Below are 25,127 nucleotides of genomic sequence, written 5' to 3' on the forward strand. Positions count from 1 at the left end.
TAGTTTATGACTTCTTCAGCTATATCTATGAAACAGGCACATTTCTTCTTTCCCCAACTGTGGTCTTGGGGAAAAGACTCCAAATCTTCTCTCTGCTTGGTAGAATACTTGGTTTTGGTGCCAATTTTTAGAACTTTTCTTGTTTATTGTTGCAGAGCAGCTTTCAAATCCAACATAAAGTAAGTTTTCATAGACATAGAACTAGAATCAAAATGGAAAGAATTCTGCTTTCTGGGTAACCTGAGGATGAGTGTTCCAAATGGAATATATTCCCCTCCCCATAAAATTATGCTTTGAGGTATTTGTCATCTTTGCAGATTGATAAACTGCTTCATAGGGAAAGTTACCAAAGTGATGTACAATAAGATAAGAGAAGAAAAAAGATAAAATAGAAAAGATTTCAAATTTAGCAAACTAAAAGCAAGAAGAAGAAGAAGAAGAAGAAGAAGAAGAAGAAGAAGAAGAAGAAGAAGAGTAGTAGTAGTAGTAGTAGTAGTAGTAGTAGTTTGGATTGAATATCCCGCCTTTCACTCCCTTTAAGGAGTCTCAAAGTGGCTAACAATCTCATTTCTTTTCCTCCCCCACAACAAACACTCTGTGAGGTGAGTGGGGCTGAGAGACTTCACAGAAGTGTGACTAGCCCAAGGTCACCCAGCAGCTGCATGTGGAGGAGCGGAGACACGAACCCGGTTCCCCAGATTACGAGATCACCGCTCTTAACCACTACACCACACTGGCTCAATAAAACTATTGTTGCAGCAAAACAAAAATAATAATCTTGTAGCATCATAAAGACTAGCAAATTTCTTATGGCATGTTTGCAAAGACCACAGGCAGCTTTACCAAATGAAGGAAGTGTCAACTGGAAAGTATGGCATGGAGAAACTCTGAATGAGACGTTGCTTTAGCAGTGAAGCAGCTCAGACTGGGAACTGATATAGATGCTGGAGGTTCTTCCCTTGCCACCTGCTTCTATTTCTTACTCGTTACTCAGGCAATTCACAACTTAATGCACATTTAACTTGTGCACATTCAGCTTTATGAATTTGGCAAATTAAAAAATAAAATAAAAGTGGGCAAACAGGGGATGGGCATCAAGGGAAAAAACCACACATTTGGCAATCCCACCCTCCACTGAACCCAATGTGTTTTGACCATACATGATTTTGGCCTTATGCACTATCCCGAAATTGTAACCCCTGTGTAAATTGAGAGTTGCCTGTAATTTATTTCTATCCTGCCTTTTGCCCATGAAAGGCTCATGAGGTAGTTTGAAGTCTGGGCAGGGCTGAACCCTGACAGTACTGCTGTTATGAGTTTGGCCAGCTTGAACACTTATATATCTATCTTGATGTCTCTTATTGACTGAATGGGTAATTCTCCTGGAGAGTGAGTCTGACCACGATATTCTTGAAAGCCTCGTGAGACACGGAAATGCCTATGAATTTCCACTTGAAAAATGAGGAACTGTCATAAACCAAAATCAAGAGATTTGGCTATTCCTAGTTTCTGGGCTGTCTTCAAAAGCAGCTCCATGTCCAATGCATTGCTGTCATGCATTATTCCAGGCTCTACATATTCCTTATTTGTGACAAATCTATTTGACCTGGTTATCCTGGCTATTCCCAAATATAAAGAAATGCCTGCTTTGTTGATTGGTGGTTCAGTTGAGGGATTACAGGAGGAGGTAAATCCTACTGCGGCAGAACTTCAAAAGAGCCACAACTTAGTATAAGAAGAATTTTTCCCTAGACAACAGGCCCAGCCCTGGAAGCTGACCTAAGAGTTATGCAAAGAGTTCCTAGTTCTGTCTAAGTTGGCGAAGCAGGGGACTATGTTTGGTCCATGATCTCAACAGAGATGTCTCCTCTCTTGTGATAGGACAAAGAAGGGAGGAGCTAGAAATGAGGTCAGCAGTCCTGAGCAGTCTAACTTCAGAAGGAAGGTCAGCACTGGTTAGGTCTAGGAAGCTTGGAGGTTCCACTCGCTATCCACCTTTCGCCCATGCAAACCCACCAGCCTTAATACAAGCTGAGCTGCATCCCAACACTTCCAACAGAAAAGGCAGCTCAGCAGCAGTGCTGTCCATAGGAAAAAACCGACAACTGCCCCTCGCCCCCCCAGGCGGGATGAATTGCATTGAGTTTTGATCTGCGGTTACAGTCAACTTTTGGTAATGTGCTCAAATTACTTTAACGGCCTGCATCTGAAGGCGCCAAGTGGGTTTATGCTTTCACTTGTAGCCCATTATTTCTTTATTGATTTTTGCAGATCTACAGCTCTTTAAAATGTCATTAGGTGGATATAAAAAGGAAAATGCTGACGACAGCTCAGCTTACCCGTACAGCCAACTATGAGCTTTTAAAATATATAAATAAAATAAAATTTTTGTATCGCAAGTAGAGGGGGCTCGTCATTCTGCTGCATTCAGCAATCCCCACAAACCATTCCAATTCCTCCAAGTTTAGAAGGCCTCCCTGGCCACAGACATACCTAGTGTTTCAGGTACGTTATCTAAGCAATCTTCACAACGGTGCTGTAAGAAAGACCACTATTGTTGCTCTTTCTGCCTCAAGAGAGCTCTTACAGTACACAGGCTTGTTGGACTTACAGCAGAGGGGACCTGGGTTCAAATCCCTGCTTAGCCAGTAAGTCGACTGTGTGGCCTTGGTCAGCCATAGTCTTTCTGACTGACTTATATTGTTGCTGTGAGGGTAAAGTAGTGGAGGGAGTCTATGAGCGAAAGGCTGAGCTCCTTGATGGAATTGCAGGGTAAAAATGTAATGATGCTCAATTAAAAAAATAATAGTTCAGATGGCCTAGGCTCAGGCTGAGAGATAGGAGATTGGCTAAAGCTTCCTCATCAGCATGTGGCTCATAGAGAAGAATTTGGTTTGCATTAAAACGCAAGCTTACCTAATTTGCACTTCCCAAAACCATACCTAAACCAAAATTCAGATATCGTTCAAAGTTCTATGGCTTTCACAAACTAGTTTTGCAATGAAAAAAATGTGTACAGAGGTGTGTCTACTAGGGGAAAGTGCCCAGTATTGTGAAATACTCTATTATACCCCACAAGTATCCTGGGGACAAATGGGATATCCTGTTTCCTCACATGAGAGCACCACAGCCATTTTGGGTGCTGTGATCTTGCACAGTTTTGTGCTGAGATCTCACCCTGAAAAAGTGCTCCCCTTCGAAAAAAGTGTATTGTGCAGTGCCATGCCAGTGTGGCCCTGAGAAACAGCACATCTTTTGGGCTCTGTGATCTTGCGCTGGTCACATGACTCACGCAGGAGCATGGGCAGGAAGATGTGTGTCCTGATTTTGGGACTCAATATGTTAGAAGGTATGCTCTGTCAATAGAGATTCAGCAGGCACCTTCTATTCCAACATTTAAATTCCTGCTGAAAACATATTCTGTCAGGCTTATGCAGGCAGTTGAGAAGACCTTTCCATAATAGTTAGTCAATCTCTTATTTTAACTATTTAATATGGTTTTTATAGTATGGTTTCATGAACTATTGTTGTAATCCACGGTGATATTTTTAATGGATAGCGGTGTGGAAATATTTTAAAACTAACTAACTAACTAACTAACTAACTAACTAACTAACTAACTACAGTGGTACCTCGGTTTTTGAATGTAATCCATTCTGGAAGACTGTTCGAGTTCTGAAACATTTGAAAACCGAAAACTCAATAGCCGACAGCTAGGCTTCAGGGTCTTGCATTCAAGGGGAGCTGTGTGGCATGTTCAACTTCTGAGGCATGTTTGAAAACTGAAGCATTTACTTCTGGGTTTATGGCGTTCGAAAACCGAAATGTTTGTCAATGGAGATGTTGGAAAACTGAGGTACCATTGTAACTAATTGTAACCAACTAAAAATTTATACCTCACCCTTCCTCCCAAAGGACCCCAGGGTGGCAAACATATCAATAACAACATAATGAAAAACATTCCAAAAACAGAATACTAAGAATATGTTAAGAATACGTTAAAACTGCTCTCTCATCCAGTAATTTCAGGGTTGCCAAGAACAGTATCATCGAGGCATCAAATGACTAGGTAGGCAGGAATGTTTTTCAGATTCCTCCTGAAAGTCAATAATGAGTGAGACAGATGCATCTCACAGGTAGGTCTAGGGTAGAAATTGGATTCGGTTCGCATTTATAGGTGAGCTTGCCTAATTACCACAGTCTGAAACAACATGCAAACAGAAGCACAGCCGTCCTTTAAAACGTGCACGTCTCCAAACTTAGAAATAGTTCTCCAGCCAAGTAATGTGGACAAAAATGCACATTACTGTAACACACAAAATGCAGTGTATTAGCAGAACTTGCTGGAACATGTATGTACATTTGGCAACATGGCAACTACAGCCATACCTCATGTTACATCCACTTCATGTTACATTCTTTCAGGCTACATCCTGTGGCGACCCAGAAGTACCGTAAAGGGTTACTTCCGGGTTTTGCCATTTGCGCATGCATAGAAGTGCAAAATGACTTCATGCACATGTGCAGAAGCGGCGAACCACTACCAGCATGTGTGCAGATGCGCTGCTGGAGGTTGCGTTCTTTTCATGTTGCGAACAGGCCTCTGGAATGGATCCCGTTCGCAACCAGAGGTCCCACTGTATTAGGAAAAAAAGTGCTCTAAAAGACTATCATTATTTATTTATTTATTTATTTATTAGTATTCTATAAAATTTATATTCTGCTCATATATATATATATATATAAACAAATCTCAAAACATTTTACAAATAGAATAAAACAATTAGATATCTCAGTAAAAAGGTTAAATTAGCTATTTTAAACACTGAACAAATACTTAAAATCAATCATAAACCAAAAAGAGATTAAAACACATATCTGGGTAAGCTTGCCTAAACAGAAACATTTTTAGAAAAGAGTACAGTGAAAGTGCCTGCGTGGTGTCAATAGGCAGGGAGTTCCAAAGTATAGATGTTGCCAGAGAAAAAGGTTGATTTCTTACAAGTGTGACATGAGAATTATTTGGCACCTACAACAGTGCCAGTTCTGCAAACTGAATCCTGGGGGCATTTTTTAATAAACAAATTGCAAACTGATGAGAAACTGAAATTGGCAGATCCGTTCATCCCTCCTTGTGTCTGAGATGAGATTTGAATGAGGCTCTTCCTGGCCTCCCATGACGCTCCACAAGCCAAGCGCAGGCCACCCATGGACACCAGATCAGCCCCTCCCCAAGCATTCAACTGTGGGTATGCAGATGGACACTCATAACAAGGACAAGTGGTGATGTAACTGGCGGTAGCAAAAAGCCTGCTCCTTTTCCTCACAGCCGTGAATGTTTATTTCCCCCAAGCGATCTCAATTTGATATCACTTTCCAATGCTGCAGACAAATCCTTAACCTTTTGGATGTACTCTTTTATAATCCCACCTCGCCGGCGAGTCTAGGCAGTGACAAATTGCATTGTTAGACACAGTGGTTTCCTCTCCCTCTGATCTGGCCACCTCAGGTTGCCGGCTCGCTCTCTGCCTCCGTAGGGGCAGGAGGCCTGATATTCGCCACAGTTTGCTCTTGACAAATGCCATTATACTGTCCTCTAAAAAAGGGACAGTCATTGGTCTGTGGCAAGGAAAGAGCCATTCAGATCAGCAGCACCAGAAGCTTAGCTGTGGAAAGTGATGGGGCAGAGGGGGTCTTGGAGTAATCTCAGAAGCATTAAAGCCGCCTTTGCCAACTTGGTGCCTTTCAGATGCTTTGGACTACAACTCCCATCAGCCCCAGCAAGCAGGGGTACAGTTTCTGTAAATCCAGGACTGTCCCTGAAAAATAGGGACACTTTGAGGGTCTGCTGCATCCATTTTGATGGATAAATGTGTTCATTTGGTCTAAAGCTGTGTTCATATTGTTCCTTCTTGACTGAACCCTGAGGGAAATTAGAGGGGATTACAAGAGCAACCATGAAACTGTCACAAGACTATCACCAGCTTAAGAGCTGATGAGGCAAACCGAGGGAGGAAGAGGGGTCTACGCACAAGCTATTAGCCCGAATAGCTGCCAACAAGCTTTTTGCTAATTGAGGTGCCCTTGTTCAAAGATGGCACAGACCTCAGAACACCGGATGCTTGAGTATGTACAACAGGGAAGGGCCTGTTGCCCTCAGTAAGGTAACTGCCGTCATTCCCTACTTGTGAGCTTCTCAGATGCATCAAGCTGGCCATTGTGAAAAGCAGGATGCTGGACTAGATGGACCTTTGGCCGTATCCATGCAGGGCCACACCAAGCCATTTCCCCATCTGAGGCAAAGGACAAGATGACGCACCCACCCCATATATATTTTTGAAATGGAAAAATAAGGAAGTTGGTTTTTTTTATGCTACATTACAATACAGTGCTACCTCGGGTTAAGTACTTAATTCGTTCCAGAGGTCCGTTCTTAACCTGAAACTGTCCTTAACCTGAAGCACCACTTTAGCTAATGGGGCTTCCTGCTGCTGCCACACCGCTGGAGCACGATTTCTGTTCTCATCCTGCAGCAAAGTTCTTAACCTGAAGCACTATTTCTGGGTTAGCGGAGTCTGTAACCTGAAGCGTATGTACCCTGAGGTACCACTGTAAACAAATCCAAAAAAGATGGCTTCCTCCATTCCGTGTATAGATTGAGATGACAATTGAATCTTACTTCAGTACTAGAAAATTGTATCACAAGCAGACTGAGGGAGGGCAGACTGTGCAACACGTCTCTTCCAACAGAGGGGAATGGCCAGGAACTCAGCAGGAGGAGGAGTCAGGGGGCAGCTGTCATTGCCCCACCCCAAGCTTCTTCCACCTGAGGCGCTTGTCACAATATGCCTAATGCTAAGACTGGCCCTGACTCCAGTAGGGCTCTTGCTCCCACAGGAGGCACTGATGGCCCCCAATCTGGTGTTGGGCAGCTTAGGAACCAAACCCTATGGCAGGTTGCCAGGAATGGATAAGACAAGGAAAAGTCCTTACCATCTGCTTTCCCAATATTTACAGAGAGAGGCTTGGGAATGCAGCCCCATGGAACAATGGCGTTGTTCCACTTCTTCATTTGTCAACAGCACCACCACACTTACGGCTGCTGCTTAGGGCCATCTTTCTCCGATCCTGCTTGTGAGTTTCTCACAGGCCCCTGGATGTCCATGGTGAGAACAGGACGTTGGATCAGGTGAGCTTCCTTTTGCGTTCTGTTTAAGGTCTTCTGAAGTAGGGTGCAGAAGGACAACTTCTGCCGTTTGGGGTGAAACCTCCTGCAAAATGCTCCTCATCTATTTTGATTTAGGGATACCCCTGTGGCTAAAAACAATGCCAAGGCTGTCATCCACGAAGAAAAACAACTCTCTGAGGTCTAAGAAAGAAGTACGTTTACTATTCTTATTTTAATAACTTAGAATCTATCCATTAAAAAAAAAAGCAAACCCATTTATTCACATATCACAATGACTTGCGGCAGAGACTGTCTGCTATTTGTTAATTTATTTAGATTAGATGCCGGAATGAAAACCAAACAAACTGTCATCTTCAGACACACTCGGGCAATTAGAATGTTGCATGCATGATAGTTTTATAATTCAAATCAGAGAAACTTACTGAAGTCATAAATTAAGAAGCTCATTACATTCTCAATTGCGTTAATAGGAAAATTCAACTTACTGGTTTTTTAGTGAAGAATTTAATAATAAATCATTGAAAATGTGTCTTTGTCCCCCTCCACCCATCGTCGTTTATTCTTAATGCTAAGATTGTTATGACATGTTTGCTACCTCTCTTCGTCATTTAAAAGAAAAGGAAAAATAAAGGAAACATTCAAACTACAATTAAAGGCAGAAATTTGAGTGTTGCCAAGGAGGAGCTGAATAATCAGCCTTTTTCACATAGTCTGGAGATTTGCTTCCCATGCAACTGGGATATTGGGGAACATAAGAACATAAGAACATCTTGCCGAAGCAGGCCAGTTACCCATCTTGTCCAGCATCTCGCAATGGCCACCCAGATGCCACAGGGAAACTCTCAAGCATGATTTGAGTGTGAATGCTCTCTCCTCCCGTTGCTGACAGGGTTGGTACTCAGAGATAGACTACCTCTGACAGTGGAACAGATCATGGCCATTGTCTGATCTGCTTTTAAAGCCATCCAAGTTGATGGTCATTGGTGCCTCCTGGAGGAGTGAGTTCTATAATTTAACTATGCACTGCTTGAATAATTACTTCATTTTGCATGTCCCACAGAAAACACATTTAACAATCATTTTTGTCCAAAGTTCAAAGTTTGGATTTGGCAGATCTGGAAACAAGAAGATGGAGTGGTTTTCACCAAGTCCCCCACTGAAGCTTCAGAACACCCACAATGCATTGCAACCATTTTATGACGCAGGTGGCGCTGTGGGTTAAACCACAGAGCCTAGGACTTGCCGATCAGAAGGTCGGCGGTTCGAATCCCTGCGACAGGGTGAGCTCCTGTTGCTCGGTCCCTGCTCCTGCCAACCTAGCAGTTCGAAAGCACGTCAAAGTGCAAGTAGATAAATAGGTACCACTCTGGCAGGAAGGTAAACGGTGTTTCCGTGCGCTGCTGTGGTTCTCCAGAAGCGGCTTGGTCATTCTGGCCACATGACCCGGAAGCTGTACGCCGGCTCCCTCGGCCAATAAAGCGAGATAAGTGCCGCAACCCCAGAGTCGGTCACGACTGGACCTAATGGTCAGGGGTCCCTTTACCTTTTTACATAACCTGCTGGCATCTTCTGTCTCACTCAATCCTATTTCTTGCACAACCCCTTGTGTTTTTTTGATGGATTTCAGTTGCTAAAGTATTCTGGAGCCAAAGTCATAGGAGCCCTGTCCTGCTGGCCACTGAAATGGTCTCCTGTAGGGTTTATTGACTCCACTTTCTCTTACAGCTGAGCAGATCATTTGTATCCCCCATGTGCTGGTGAACTCTGGCTGGAAATTGCAGATGACTCCCCAAGATGAGGCTCCATTTTTAAGGTAAACTGATGCTTAAATTACGGAAGAAATAATTCTTAACCTTTTGCGGGAGGAAGATATTAAACAGAGGAGGTTGCAAGCCTTACAGCAGCAAGGGTTTAGCTTTAATTCAATTTGCTTCATTTCTTTGTGGTCTTTCTGAGACCACATAAATTAGACCTGTGAAACATGAATCCCAGTAATTAGGTACAAGGATAGGCCCTTAACAAAAAGAAGTGGGTCCAAAAGTCTGTCAATTCACAATTTACCACAGCCCAGTGCTTTTTTTCTTCTTCTAAAAAAATATTTAGGGATACTCTCATTTTGACTTAAGAAAATCACCATTTTATAGTTCAAATCGGGAAAAATAAATACAGTAAATGGACAAAAGTACAAAGATTCACAAAATGTTTAGGGGTATGCGTACCCCTGTATTCCCCCAGGGAAAAAAGCACTGTCACAGCCCCTGGTTTTCAGTGCAAAATTTCAAATTCAATATTGAGATCTGTTGAAATAATAACAGCGGAAAATTCCTAATTGGCCAAGCCTTATTTGCAATTCACAACTCCAAAATCTAGGAAGAGATCTGTATGCGGAGAATTTTTGAATGTTCTCTAAAAACTGGTGGCATTCGGTTACGAAGCGGTTTGGGGGAGTTGCTGTAATATGCAGATACCGTGAACCTGGGGCTCACATTTGCATTAAGAGCAGCTTTTAATTGGGTGCAGCTAGAAGATGGACAGTTATTGCAGATGGATACTCCAGTCTACAGGCAAGGTGCCATTTTAGAAAATGACAGCTTTAATCCCACAACCCAGGGCTACATCTCATTGCAATACAAAGTGCTCCGGATATCGTTTCCGTGCTGTTGTAAAATAATTGCTTCCAGACAAGCGGCTCCCCATCTACCTCAGTCCCCATTTCCTAAACTTCCTGTTTATTGTTTGGGGTGACTTTACATCTCATTATTATGTGCTGCAGGTGTGCTCAGGATGATTAAAGCCCAGAAGCTGGCTTTTCGCCCAGCCTAGGATTTAAGTGGTACTTGCTTAATAGCACACGCTATTTCTGAGACTATAATAGCATCAACTCTCAAAGCATCTTCCTTCCCAAAGAAAATAAGCTGGATGTTGGTGAAAGTTCTCCAAGGAAAATGAGAGCGGCTTAATGCTGCCTTGCAGGGAAATTAGATCCTAGCTGAGTTCTAGGATTTCCCTTTTGGAAAACAATCACACCTCCTCTTGCCCATAACCCACACGAATCAGGCAACGAGGGGTGATTCTTTTTGCTGTAAAGGATTAATGTAGTTGGATTTCTTTCTTTTTTCTTTTTAAGTTATATTGAATTCTTCAGTATATAGTGAACACAATCTGTTCTAAAATGTAGTTCCCCCCCCTTTTTAAAAAAGCTAATCAAGCATAGCAAATTTAGTTAGGATGCATATGGAGTTGCAGAATGATCAAATTGCAATTATATTTTCTTAATATGCCAGTAATATTTAGCAATGATTCGAGGGTTAGGGTGTGGGAGTGGGCTGGGGACTTAAAATAAATACTGTTAGTATCCCAGTGATGTTCAAAGAATTGTAGAGTTGGAAGGGAACCAAAGGGTCATGTAGTTCAGCTGCTGAAATGCAGGAATCCCAGCTAAAGAATTATTGACAGATGGCCAGCCAATCTCTGGCCAATCACAGTGCCCAATCAGTTTTCTCTGATAGCTCATAAGCAGGACATGGAGGCAATCACCTCCATCTCCAGGCACCCTGCCCCAGAGCTTGGTAAAGCAAATAATAATAATAATAATAATAATAATAATAATAATAATAATAAATACCCTGCCCATCTGGCTGGGTTTTCCCAGCCACTCTGGGCGGCTCCCAACAGAATATTAATAATAATAAAAAAGCGATAAAACGTCAAACATTAAAAACTTCCCTAAACAGGGCTGCCTTCAGATGTCTTCTAAACATCAGGTAGTTGTTTATTTCTTTGACATCTGATGGGAGGACATTCCACAGGGCAGGCGCCACTACCGAGAAGGCCCTCTGCCCGGTTCCCTGTAGCTTCACTTCTCGCAGTGAGGGGACCGCCAAAAGACCCTTGGAGCTGGCATACAATGAATCAGTCTCTATTTTGTACTTACAGCTATCTCTCTCCAGAATTTCTCAGTGAATCAGGTCCAGACCAAGTTTGTCCCCAGGTGTCATTGAAATAAATGTGGTTAATCATGACTAAATAAGTTTCACTGATTCTAGTAGGAGCCATGTGTAACTCTCCTAGCCTGGAGCCAACCTACTGTCTTCACGTGACCATTGGATAAGCTTCAAGTCTGCCTTGATAGAATTGCAGATCTGTCATTATGAACTGACTGATATGAACTGAATTCTTAATGGTGTATGATACCACATATATAACAGCTTTGAGGAATTTTCTCCAGAACTGGTTTCAATAGAATAATGAAACCCATCAATACAGATATGCAACCACCATACATTAGAGGTTCATGCCTAGAATTATTTTCCCATTTGATGTCTACAGAAGATCAATACCCTGCAACTCCGTCAATATCCTGTAAATTTTTGATAATAATCCTTTTTGTGAAAGCACAGCCACAAATAATCTTTCAAAGTTAGTTAGTAAGTAAAACTTATTGCTGTGACTTGCTGTTATAAGCAAACAGTGTATTAACCTGGGGGGTGGGGCTTGAAAGAGGATATATATACTGTGTGTGTGTGTGTGAGAGAGAGAGAGAGAGAGAGAGAGAGAGAGAGAGAGAGACAGTGGTGTAGTGTGGGTTGTCAGCACCCGGGGCAAGGCAAGTAATTTGAGCCCCCTAACCCGTGGATTTGCGCCCCCTAACCCTAACCCCCAGATGTTGCGCCCGGTGCACCGGCCCCCCCTGCACCCCCACGCTACGCCACTGGAGAGAGAGAGCGCTTTTTAGATGTCGTATTTAGGACCAGCCAATGTTCAAATCCTTCTCCCCCAAATATTCACCACACATATTTAAAGAAAAGCAGGATAGAAGCAAAGTGGGTGTGCTAAGTGAGCAGTTGGACATAAATGGAGAAAATGGGCTTCCAACAGCAAAGGTCAAAATGTTTGTCTGAATTTTGTGCTTGTTTCCTGTACATATTCTGGAATTACTCGGGGTGATTGATTTGTTATTTCTGTTCTTGTGGATGTGAAAAGAGAGGGCAAAACAAAAACAAAGAAGCAACAACAACAACAACAACAACAACAACAACAACAAAACAGTTGAAATGCCCACACAAAGACACTTCATTTTCAAGGAATGGATGACTACAATGGCTGTTGTGGATGTCTGAAAGAAAACAAAAAATCCCAAAGCACCCAAATCCCCAAATATATAGAGGTGAAAAGCATACAAATCAGGATTCAGGGTGGGCCTCCAAAAGTTTGATAGCCAGGTCATGTCTGGGATAGTTTGAAGAACAGGCTGGTTCTGCTTAAAAGTCAGGAAATGCATGCATTGATGAAAATAAACCTTTGGCCCGTATTAAAGTGTGCTTTCTCTGTTCAAACAGCCGTAACATTTTAAGATCCTTGAATAGCCACCTTCTCTGTTCTAAACAATCCCTGGCCCGGAAGGCGATGTCATAACAGTTTCTTGGGGGGGGGGCAGGAGGCTCTTCCTCACTGTAACTGGTCCATCAGTCTGCGGCAGAGGAGGGAAGGAAAGGGATGCAGGGCCAATAAATCACTGGAACTGAGAGACCAGCCATTTGGGAAGTCTCCTGTCCTTGAACTTTTCCAGTTTAGATGAGCATAAGAAGAACTTGTAACTAAATAGGAATGGGTAAAACTGTCAATTTTAATTTCTCTTGACTCATTTTTCCAGTATTCAGTTCTCCACATTTGCACACCAGTTTATGATTTTTCATTTTTAAAAGTCCTCATGAAAATTGCCCAAATGATACTTTTTGTAAAGCTTACTTCCCCTAATATAATGCATTTTTGCATGCTATTTTTACTAACATATGCATTTTAATGCACAGTTTCCTTTGTATGTGCATTCATGTACACGTTACCTGGCTGGATAACTGCATTGCAAAATGTGGAGATGTGCACATTTTAAAGAGTGGCTGTGTTTCAGTTTGCACATTGCTTTTGAAAGTGAGTGAATGCAAACAGATTTGAATTTCTTTCCCATCCATATTTTTAACTAAGCACTTGAACTTGAGTTTGCTTTCCCCCTCCTCCTTCCAAATATGATTTGCTTCATTACCCTTACGGAAGAAAATGCAGCTTCAACTCACGTGATTCCTCTGCCATTTATCCACACAGAGCTTGCTAACAAATAGCAACATGGACAACTGCCAGGCATTGTGGTTGAGGAATGCTTTGACACTTTCTCTGCAAATTTGTCACTTTTTTAAAAAATGTGACAGAGCCATCCCCGTCAATGAAAGAGTTGGATGTTCACAGCATGGATTCCTCATTACATGATTTCTGCATGGAGGCAGCAATGTAATCACAGGCAAGGAAGCTGCTTTCTATGCATTGCACACTGTGCAAGTTGTCAGAGAGCCCGGACTATATGGATCAATTACTGACGTTTGTGGGTACCATTCGGCTGTCTCAAAGTGTGCCATAAAAGACTTTCACCATGAAAAAAAAAATTAAGGCAATTTCCCCCAGAAGCCCCATACACATTTTGCTTTCTTCCCCCCTAGTGACTCAAGTATCTGATTTTTGAAAGGCCTGTGACAGTTTCATAAATGGCAAAAAGCCCCCTAGAATGTCATGACCTTCTTTTTAATTTCAAACTACGGCACAAGCCTCTGCTGCCTGCAATTAACAGGGAAAGGAAAACGGCACCTCAGAGATGGCACTTCAGTACTTGAATGCTGCTTCCATGCTCCCAATAGCAGGTGGGAAGAGAGAGAGAGAGAGAGAGAGAGAGAGAGAGAGAGAGAGAGAGAGAGGGAGAGATATGGTTTGGTGAGTAAGAATTTTCTCCAGACTCTTTTCCTGAGGAAAGGTGGATGCTTTAAGCCTTATAACAAGTTGCATGGAAAGTGTTCTTTCACTGCACCCCCTTTTCCCCATTTGGCGATTTTGGTGTGTGCATGATGCTTCCAGCCACCTGCCTCACATGCAGCACACCTGGAAGCCTGTTTGACACAACAGGTGAAGAGGGACCTATATGGAAAGGCCACAGAGGACCATGTCTGCCCATCACCCTTGTTTCAGCTGGAGATTTAAACAGTGGCGTACGTGGGTTGTCAGCACCCGGGGCAAGGCAAGTAATTTGCACCCCCTAACCCGTGGACTTGCGGCCCCTAACCCGTGGATTTGCGCCCCCTAACCCTAACCCCAGATGTTGCGCCCGGTGCGGCCGGCCCCCCCTGCACCCCCCACGCTACGCCACTAGATTTAAAGGATCCATGCCTGGGTTAAGATGTGGTAGCCAGGGAAGGAGGTTTCTGTCCATTTTGGTGTTCTCAGTTCCTCATTTTTCCAGTCTTCTCTTCGGTTCTCCCCATCTGCACATCAGTTAACTTTTAAAATCTAGTCCACATGAAAATCTGTATAGATCTTTGTGTATATTTCACCCAATGGGAACACTTTTTCTATGAAGTTTCCCCTAATATTACCCCCTTTGTACATTATTTTCACTAATACAAGCATTTCCGTGCATTCTTTCTTCTGTTAAAAACTTTTTTTTGTACACCTGTTTTGCAACACAACACTTGGAGAAGTGCAGATTTGAAAGGATAGCTGCACTTCCTTTCCCATGCATTGTCACTGGGGGTGTGAATTTGCTAGGCTCACATTCCAGGTACAGAGGCTGACAGGATGGGAAGGTGCATCTCATGTCAAGAATGGCAATGGCATAGCACCCTCCAGTGCACCTGAGGGATGCAAGCTAGCTTAGGTGGGACATGACAGGACTCTGATCTCTGATAGAGAAGAATGGCTGGGCTGGTTGCTGCCACCTCCCTCTGGCATCTGCCTCATTCTGCCTAATGGTAGGACCAGCACCGTCCATTTCTATGGCAGCACCCTGTTAAAGGATTGCACCCCACTGGCCCCACATAATACCACTGTATTTCTGCACCAGGCTTTGCTCTCTATCCTATTAAGTCTTAAGCTGTTATCTTGGGTTAGTTTATCTGCCCCATTTTATATACAATGATTTAACCTTTCTAATGATGTATTTTGCCTCTTGAAGTTACGATTATTTGCAATTGTTCCAAAGAGATATTTTGAATTGTAATGTTTATATTGTTGCTCATTTGACATATTGAGAATCTCTTTGGGTACAATTCTGCGGAAAAGCAGCAAACGAATGATGAAGTGGAAGCACTCAGAAACTTGGGAGGAAGTAATCATGTTCTGCTGGGTTTCAAGATACAGAGGCAAGGGAAATCAGGTCCACTTTCTGGTGGGGCCAGGTTGCGGTCCGGCCCCCTAGCCACTCCCCTCAGCGTCAGGGTGGGATGGTGTCCCACATCATGCTGGGGGAGACTCTGGTCACGTCAGGATGCCAGGTAGCCAATCAGCTCGCCTGGGGGGGCATGGCCGGGGACAATTTAAGCCTCAGCACAACTCTGAGACTTCCTCTTTTAGCCTCATGCCACGGATCTCCTGCCTTCTCCCCCTTTTTTCCAAGCTGCATCATTGGCCTTGCTATGGACTTTGGTTGGTCACCATTGAGGGGCCTGGTAGGACTTTTTACACTTGGCAAATTGGCACCAGCCACTTGGTTTTTGCCTACCTCGTAGCAATCATCACAACTTTGGTGGTTAGGCATTGGAATAGTGATGTGTGGGGGAGGGGAGGTCATCACCTGCCCCTCCATACTTAAGGGTATTCTGCTAAAGGAATCCAGGGGTGTGGATCTTGTCTGAAGCCCGGGGAGGGGCTAGGGCCATGCTACAACCCCATCGGGAACCCAGGGGATGCTCGAGTCAATCCACATTGGCGCCCCCCCCCACTGGAGGCTTACCCTTACCAGACTTCCTGCAAGGCGGGCAGGAGTCAGATATAGTCTATCGATGCCAATACCTAAGCCAATACTGCTCACATTCTGTAACCAATAAAGTTGTGGCCTAAATTTTGCCCATTAACATTTAATCTAAATTTCTGTGTCCTTGTGCCTTTATTCTCCTGGGGGTGGCTTGGGGGCCTTGATATGCAAAACTGAGTGTAGTTGAACATGAACTCTGGACTTTAGGAAGCCTAATTTCAAAAAGCTGAAGGAGCTACTAGATGTGATCCCATGGTCAGAAATACTCAGTGAGAAGGGAGTCCAAGAAGGATGGGAGTTTATTAAAGGAGAAATATTGAAGGCCGAAACACAGACAATACCAACGGGAAAGAAAAGTGGGAGGCATCTGAGGAAATGGGTGGAGTTTCATAAAGAAGTTACAGATGAACTGAGAGTTAAGGGCATGTATAATAAATTTAAGAAAGGGGAAATCACAAAGGAAGAATATACATGAGTAGCCAACAGTTGCAGGGGGGAAGTTAGGCTGGCTAAAGCTCAGAAGGAGCTCAGGCTTGCAAGAGAGGTTAAAAATAATAAAAAAAAGGTTTATTTGACTATGTCCAAAGTAAGAGGAAGAGCAAGCAAGTGGTAGGTCCCCTGTGTGGGCAACAAGTAGAAATGCTATTGAGTGACAGAAATAAGGTGGAACTACTCAACACCTACTTTGCCTCTGTCTTCACCCAAAAGGAAAGTGATGCCCAACCTGGTGATAACAGAATAAATGATTTAAGGAGGGAGCTGCAGCCCAAGATAGGGAAAGAGGTAGTAAGGGAACACCTAGCTACTTTAAATGGATTCAAATCTCCAGGGCCTGATGAGCTGCATCCAAGGGTACTAAAGGAGCTTGTGGATGTAATTTCAGAGCCTTTGTCTATTATCTTTGATAATTCTTGGACAACAGGTGAGGTCCCTACAGACTAGAGGTGGGCAAATGTTGTCCCCATCTTCAAAAAGGGGGAAAGGAAGACCCAGGTAACTACCAACCGGTGAGCTTGACATCGATACCAGGGAAGGTCCTAGAACAGATAATTCAACTGTCGGTCTGTGAGCATTTAGCAAATGATACTGTGATTACTAAAACCCAGCATAGGTTTCTCAAAAATAAGTCATGCCAGACCAATCTGATTTCTTCTTCTTCATGGAATTACAAACTTGGTGGATCAGGGAAATGTGGACATAGTGTATCTTGATTTCAGGCAGGCTTTTGACAAAGTCCCCCATGATATTCTTGCGAGGAAGCTGGTAAAATGTGGGTTGAACGAGGTTACTGTTAGGTGGATTCGGAAAAACTTTCTGACAGTAAGAACTGTTCAGCAGTGGAACAGACTCCCACAAGAGGTGGTAGACTCTCCTTCCTTGGAGGTTTTGAAAGAGAGGTTGGATGGCCGTCTGTCAGGGATGCTTTAGCTGAGATTCCTGCATTGCAGGGGGTTGGACTAGATGACCTTGGTGTCCCTTCCAACTCTAATATTCTATGATTCTATGAATGGGTCTCTCTGCTCATCCATTCTGCACAGAGTGTATAGAATTTGTCCAAAAATACTAGCCTGAAATCCAGTGGTTGCTTACGTGCCTTGTGTCTAAGTCACAGCCCGGTTATTGATTTCCCCTCTTATGAGAAATTCAAGCTGTAGCTTTTGGCTCTTGCTGTCAGCTGCCCCGGAGAATGCAACAAGATACTTATTTGAAAATGGAAATAATGAATCCAAAAAGAAACTGAACTGACTTTGTTCTTTTCCCAGCTGTACCCTGTGGAGGTGTCTAGAGAAGGAAGTATTAAAGTTACTAAAAATAATTTCAGCGCCGGGGTCGGTATTATCCTCTGGGACCACTGTAGTTTGCAGAGCTACACTGAGGCTTAACCAGGAACGCCTGGTTTTTGCCTTCCATTTCCACAGAGCCTGGCAAGCTAGCATTGAGGAAATAACCAGAATGAACATGACATACATCCTTTTAGGAAATATATTTGCTCCTCATAGATGGCAACGATAACCATGACTTCATTTCAGAACTCAGTTTGGAGTATGGATAAGGATGGACAAATCTGTCAAGTTTAGTTGTTCTCTGCTTGTCATCTTTCCAATGTAACGTTCAGTTTTCCCTATTTCCGCATCAGTTTATGATTTACTCATTTATTTTTTTAAAAAAATAAATTTGCATGACAATCTGCATCTGCATTTCCCCAGGTAGCCACCCACCTGAGCTGAGTTGGAAGAGGTACTGTAATCCATAGAAATGCCTAAACCAGGCATAGGCAAACGCCGGCCCCCCAGACTACAATTCCCATCATCCCTAGCTAACAGGAACAGTGGTCAGGGATGATGGGAATTGTAGTCCCAAACATCTGGAGCGCTGGAGTTTGCCTATGCCTGGCCTAAATCATGGGGGTGGGGGGGCACAGGAATCCTTCTGGCTGAATGGGTGGAGTAAAACACCAAACATTGAGAAGAAAAGTGCCTGTACATTTTGTTTGGACTCAGAGGGTATTTGAGGCCCTTTCTTTCAATATCTTTTTATATGCATATAAAAAACCCAAGCTACAGGAAGTCTCCATGCTTTTTACTTCTGGAATTCTGGAAGAGAAAATGTAAGAGGGAACATGATAGAAGTTTATAAAATTATTTGTGGCATGGAGAAAGTAGGTAGAGAAATATTTTTTTCTCTTTCCCATAACACGAAAACCTGTAAACATCCAATGAAGACTGAATATTGGAAGATTCAGGACAGATAAAATATTCAGGACAGATAAAATTCAGGACAGCTATTTTTCCATTTGCATTTCTGACAATCAGTGGAAAAAAAATGCCCTCCCCCCACTTTTAAAGGGACAATGTCACTGGGATAACCCACCTAGGTCAGGTTTCCCCATTCCGTTTCTGGGTCATGAGTCAATCTAGTCATGTGTAGCTTTCTGAGCTATGACCATCCTCCATGTCTCCAATCCACTGCAGATTCCTTCCCTAGATGCTTCTTTCTTTCAAACTATCACCCCCTTCTTTTTTCCAGCAATATGCCTGACTGATGCCCTTGATTTAAGGCTCGTGTCACAGAGCAAAGAGGCATGCTTTCACGTGCCATTAATTCCTTATCACCTTTGCATTTATCTCCACTTTGGATATTGCTCCTTCTTTGGTTCTGCTTGAACAAAAGATTCCTGGGACTTCTTCTGATTTGCATCAAGGGGGTTTCAGTTTGGAAATCTTCCTCTTCCAGACTGGGGGCAAATGGTGGTGGGGCTGCCATAATCACTCAACTTTGCTGCACATTCAGATAAAATAACTGGCGTTCTTCACCTTGAACACAACACAAGCGATACCTTTGCCTTTAATTAGTGGAGGACATGGTTTATGCAGAGAATGGCAATTCGATCATTTGTTGTTCAGCAACACATTGAACAGCAACAAATGAGAGAAGAAAGAGTGGCAGCTCAACACCCCCACCATGAAAAGGCAAAACAAAAGCTTGCATGCACCCCAAATTATCAAAACAAATCTTTGCATGTGGCAAAATGACACAATCAAGTGGTTCTCAAACTTTCTAGTTGCAGAGATCCCTTTCCACATTGATGTATCTGCTACAGAACCCCTGCGGCTTGCAGGGCATGCTGGGAAAAGTTCTATAATGTACATGCTCCGTTCATAGAAGCGTCACAGTTATGCCTATTTAGCCTCAGCTGCTTTCTGTGCGGGTTCTGTATGCATTATAAGGAATGATCAGTAATGAAGACCAGCTGTCTTTCAACAGTATGTCCACCGTCACTGATATTTTCATTGCAGAGCACTCAAAGAACCCAGTGGTTCCTGGAACAGAATTTAAAGCCCATTGCTCTAATACAGAAAATGCCCCCACCAAATATGTATCCTGGGTTGCCACAATTACACCAGTCACCTACTTGAGGATGTTTAAAGTGGTGGTGCTGATGAAGGGGTTGAGATGCACCCTACTACCCTATGCAATATTGCATGCGATTCAAGCAAACTCATGTCATACACAAGGAGAGGGTAGGGTGAGTGGGTCAACAGAGCTCCCCCATCTCCTCTCAGAAGGCACTTGCAGAAGAGACCGAAATAACATTCTGCAAGAGCTATCGGGTGATAATGGCTGGCAGTTACTGCAGGCTTGCCTTGGATCTGAACCACTGACCTGATAGATTAAAGGCCTCAAATCCCATTACAAGCTCCTGCACCAGCAGGAGGATGAAGGGATCCTATCACCTTTGGAATTACTGACTGCAAAGAGCCGGTTCCGCTCCTCACACTTCTACTTGGGTTCAGTGATCAAGTTCACGATGGAAATGAATGAGTCAAGCTGAAAGGGGCGACTTGGCTGTTCCTAAATGTTTACTGCAGAGAAATGCCGCAAGAGCGCCGCTCATTCCAATTAAGCTTAAACAGCTTGGCTCAAGGGAAGGAATGGCTAGTGGCACACAGCCCAGGGCTATTTCCCAAACCCAGCTCAGCCGTATAAGAAGAATTTCATCCATTTCCAATACAGCAGTGGGCGGGGGGGGGGGCAGACCTTTTACAGTATTCCCTATTGCACAACTTTCCAGGGGCGACATGCCAGTGGTGGGAGGGGCCACAGGGGTGACTGCAGGATGCTACAGTCAAGAGATTTCTACATACAGACCTTTCAAATACAAGGCCATTTCTTGTGAGTTCTTGGCTCTTCAGTCCAGCAGTCAATGCTAGATTTGGATTTGGGATGGGCAAACCCGTCTTATTTCAGTTTCTCATTTTTCCGGTCTTAAATCCTGTACTCCGCATTTCCACATCAGTTTGACTTAAAAAAAAAATTCTCATGGAAATTAATATACATGTTTGCATGCAATTTCCCCTATTATACAGCATTTACAAACCCATTTTCCATAACATAATGCATTTTTATGAGCTTTTTTTTTAAAAAAACCAACATATGCACATATTCCTCAAATACTTGCATTTTTGTACACACTACTTGGCTGGAGAACCTATGCTGCAAAATTCAGAGAAGTATGGCTCTGTGTCTGCTTTCGGAAAGTGCGAATTAGGTAAGTTCCCATTTAAGTGAAAGTTGAATCAAATTTATTCCCCATTCTAAATTTGGACCCAAATATCCATACTGCATGTTTTTCCTCCTTCCTTCTCCACACCTCTGCCATGTTCAAACTAGCCAGCAGAATTTCGTTTAAGAATAAATGAACAAATGTTACGCCAAGCAGTGAGAGGTCTTATTGGAGAGAACATTATATCTTCAAAGACAGAGCTCATATGTAGGTGCAGAACAATTGGTCTTTAGGTTGAGTTTAAATAGCTAAAAACTTACATCCTCAAGCAGGGATAAAATGGAAAGCAACATTTATAGATAGATGGACCTTTTGGGGAGTCTGAATCACTTCTCGAGTACATAGAAGAAAGTCTGATCAAAATAATTTGCACACATACACACCAGCACATTTCAACCTCTATACTGCTTAAGAGCTGCCTTGGGAGTGTAGCCTGACAACATTCATTTTAGGTTGCCTGCTTTTATGTGAAATTGAGATGAGGACAAAGAATACTATTAGAAACTAATTTTTCCTAACTCTCTCATGAGGCTTTAATGTGGCCAGGTTTCTGCCTGCACACAAGAAAGTGTGCTTCAGTCAATAAAAAATTGGTGTGAAAGTGAAAATCATCATCTGAGGAGCTCAGTAGATTGTGGGATGGTGAGCATGGACAGACTAATGCATTTTTTTTCCAGATGGCCATGCTTAGCATCAAGGTCTGTTCGTCCCTGTTTAATGAAATCAGTGCACAAGATCACACACCTGTAGTGGTGTCAGCTGAATGAGCAAAACCTCCTGGAGCTGAACTCGGAGCCAAATCTATGCCACACAGCACATAGTTAAACAGGAGACAGTGATGGGCACAAATTTGCAGCAGGGCTAGTGAGGGGTGTGATCTTGGTGTATGTGGCAAAAGGAGAGTCCTGTGAGCTGGATAGAGGTGTCTGGAGGGTCACATTTGGGCCAAGGTGAAAGTAGCAAGTGGTAGGGAGGGATTCAGAAGTTCACCTCTGGCTCAGAACAAAAACCGAACCAATTTTGGGGCTTGGATAACTCATTTTGGTGGCCTTTAACGACCCCCTGCAGTTTGTTTTTTTGCACCTGGTGCTGGCATTTCCAGTGTCAGCTGAACAGGTGAGACCCACACAATCTTCTGCTGTGGTTGCAAGAAATATCCTACAGGGTGGGATTACACTGCAGAAAGCAGGCTTGGATCCTCATATCACCAAAAGGTTATGTTAATTTTTATTTTTATTTTTTTAAAAAAGAAATCTAGCCTTTTCCTCATCTTTAACTGCTCTGAATATATTAAGGGGCAAAACATTCACATTACATGCGTGACTCCATCGTACCACGCTAATTGCTGGGGTATTGCCACTGAAATTGATGGAAAATGGCAGGAGCCCCAGTGAGTGATCTGAATATAAAATGAATCTTCCGGAACATTGGCCCTTAAAGTGTAGCTGAGCAATAAACAAATACATCCACCAGAATCCTTTAGATGCAGGAGATAAATATAAACCTTATTTAATAGTTTCACAGGCGTTCCTAATGGCTGCTGCTGCAGCGGTAATGACTCAGAAAAATGGACAACGTTTGCATACTTCCATGCCCTCCCTGCATAACTCTTCTATGGTAACACTGAAAGGCAAACTGGCATAAAAGCTTTTAAAAGTCCATTGAGAGCAAAAAGGAGTCATTGTTAACATGATTAAAAACATGGATATTGTCTGGAAAGTATGATTAGGCAAGAAGGGACCCATCCATTTGGGCTCTCAGACAGGGAAAGGTTTTCATGAGAGCGAAGTGTGGTTTGAGAGAAGTTACACTTCTGACAGAAGACTGACATATTTCTTTTGTCCAACCATTACTTCTGAAATAATGTAAAAACCTACAACACCTGCTTAGTGCCACGGCTCTGGGGTGAAGCTCCCCACCTTCAGGGGATAAGGCTGGGGATTCAGAATGAAAGGGGGAATTTGCTTCAGATGTACATAACCAGTGAGACAACTGAAAAAGCCAAAGATAATGACCATCTTTGCTGCAAGTCCATCAATACCTACCTACCTACTCTTCGTGTGGAATATTGTTTAGCAATTTTTGTTGTGGTCAAGATTTAATTCTGGATATATTAATTTAGCTGTTATTGATATTACTTTTTTGTATCCCTGTTTTTAAACCTCCTTATGACTTATATAAAGGGACGCAGGTGGCGCTGTGGGTTAAACCACAGAGCCTAGGGCTTGCCGATCAGAAGGTTGGTGGTTCGAATCCCTGCGACAGGGTGAGCTCCTGTTGCTCGGTCCCTGCTCCTGCCAACCTAGCAGTTCAAAAGCACGTCAAAGTGCAAGTAGATAAATAGGTACTGCTCTGGCGGGAAGGTAAACAGCGTTTCCGTGCGCTGCTCTGGTTCACCAGAAGTGGCTTAGTCATGCTGGCCACATGACCTGGAAGCTGTACGCCGGCTCCCTCGGCCAATAAAGCGAGATGAGTGCTGCAACCCCAGAGTCGGCCACGACTGGACCTAATGGTCAGGGCTCCCTTTACCTTTACCTTATGACTTATATGGGGATTGTTTAATTTTGTTGTGTACATTCCGATATGTTTTTATTGATTAGCTATGACTACTTTTGTCATATTTTTGTAATTACGTAAATCCATTTATGTAGTAAGTTACCTTGAGAATGGTTTTAGCCTTGGAAAAGTGGCATGATGAGGAGCATTTGTGCAAGAACCCTAACCCTTGCATCAGTGCCTCTCCAGATCAAGGGTGCAGTTCTGCCCTTCTCTATCTGACAGCACTGCAGCTCAGTTGCCCTAGTGGAACCACAGTCTCTTCTGCTCTGCGGGACTCAATAACTGCTAAAGCAGACTGGACTCCTTTAAATGAAGAGACTCCTGTCACCGAAGGCAGAGCTAGTAACTGAGATAGATCTGCAGCTCCCATTTAAGGCTCATTTGGAGGACGACTAGTGCTGAAACAACATCAGGGATTTGCTTTCTATGGAGTCTCTCCAGCCTGAGCACTGCATGGAGCTGTCCATGGTACAAATGAAGTCTTGCTTCTGTACTGCTGAGACCATTGCTAAAAAGGGAACAATTTGCATCAGTGAAAGTGGGAGTGTTATTATTATTTAATTATTATTTATCGGATTCATGTGTCACCTCTGCAGGAAACTGTAGGCGCCTTACAAAAATGTATAGAATCACAAATACCATAAATTTAAATACACCACCGGATCTCAAAGCAGCCCAACCCCTCTGTTATAAAGACAATACATAGAAGAAGATTGTTCCTGGAACAATAAGAAAAATAGCAACCCCGATAGTACAGTGTAGGGGTTAGAATGCTGGACAAGGACTTGGGAGACCAAGGTTCAAATCCCTACTCAGCCATTATGCCCACTCAGTGACCTTGTACCTCTCAACCCCTAATCAATGGCACAGGGCCATTGTGAGGATAAAATGGGGGAGAACTATGTATGCCATCCTTGACATGCCTAGAGGTAAGGTGGAATATAAATGCACAAATAAATAAACACATCAGCTAAGAGGATTATGTTAATTCTAAAATCTTAAAAACTGTGATGAATCGTCTAGTCAGATGACTGTATACAAACCATGAATTGTAATATTGTGAGGGGGCTGGAGCAGGGGTCTCCTCAGAACTCTCAGCACCCAAAAAGAGCTACAGTTCCCATGATTCTTTGGGGGAAGCTATGACAGTTCAAAGTGGTATGATACTGCTTTGAACGTATAGTGTGGATGAGCTCTGTAAACATAGGATGAATTTGGGAGCCATCACTCTAGTTTTCAGTGTTTGTTGCCTTTTGTGGTGGTGGTGAGCACAACTATTCTAACAACAATCTCACAACTGCCTGTGGTGACTGTGGTCTTGGAAGAAGTAGGGGCTTCATAAAATCATAGAGCTGTAGAGTTGGAAGTGTCTGCAATGGCAATGTAGTCCAACCCCCACAATGTAGGAATCCCAGCTAACGAATTCCATTCCTGACAGATGGCCAACCAACCTCTGTTAAAAAACTTCCAGTGAAGGAGAGTCTGCCACCTTCTGAGGTAGTCCGTTCCACTGTTGAACAGATCTT

At 43.1% G+C, this 25,127-nt stretch overlaps 1 protein-coding gene and 1 long non-coding RNA gene across 2 annotated transcripts in view; one reads left to right on the forward strand and one right to left on the reverse strand.

Annotated features, from left to right (window-relative positions):
* The window catches only part of CHST8 (carbohydrate sulfotransferase 8), a 243,811-nt gene that overhangs the window by 27,780 nt on the left and 190,904 nt on the right, over positions 1–25,127 (reverse strand). The gene's annotated exons all lie outside the window — the stretch shown is intronic.
* On the forward strand, positions 7,166–13,344 carry LOC309376445. Its single transcript, XR_014171195.1, has 4 exons — positions 7,166–7,189; positions 7,304–7,380; positions 8,915–9,002; positions 13,289–13,344. It is a non-coding gene; the product is annotated as an uncharacterized lncRNA (long non-coding RNA).

This window comes from Podarcis melisellensis, assembly GCF_964234715.1.
Source record: "Podarcis melisellensis genome assembly, chromosome: 8".
In the NCBI taxonomy this organism is placed as follows: domain Eukaryota; kingdom Metazoa; phylum Chordata; class Lepidosauria; order Squamata; family Lacertidae; genus Podarcis; species Podarcis melisellensis.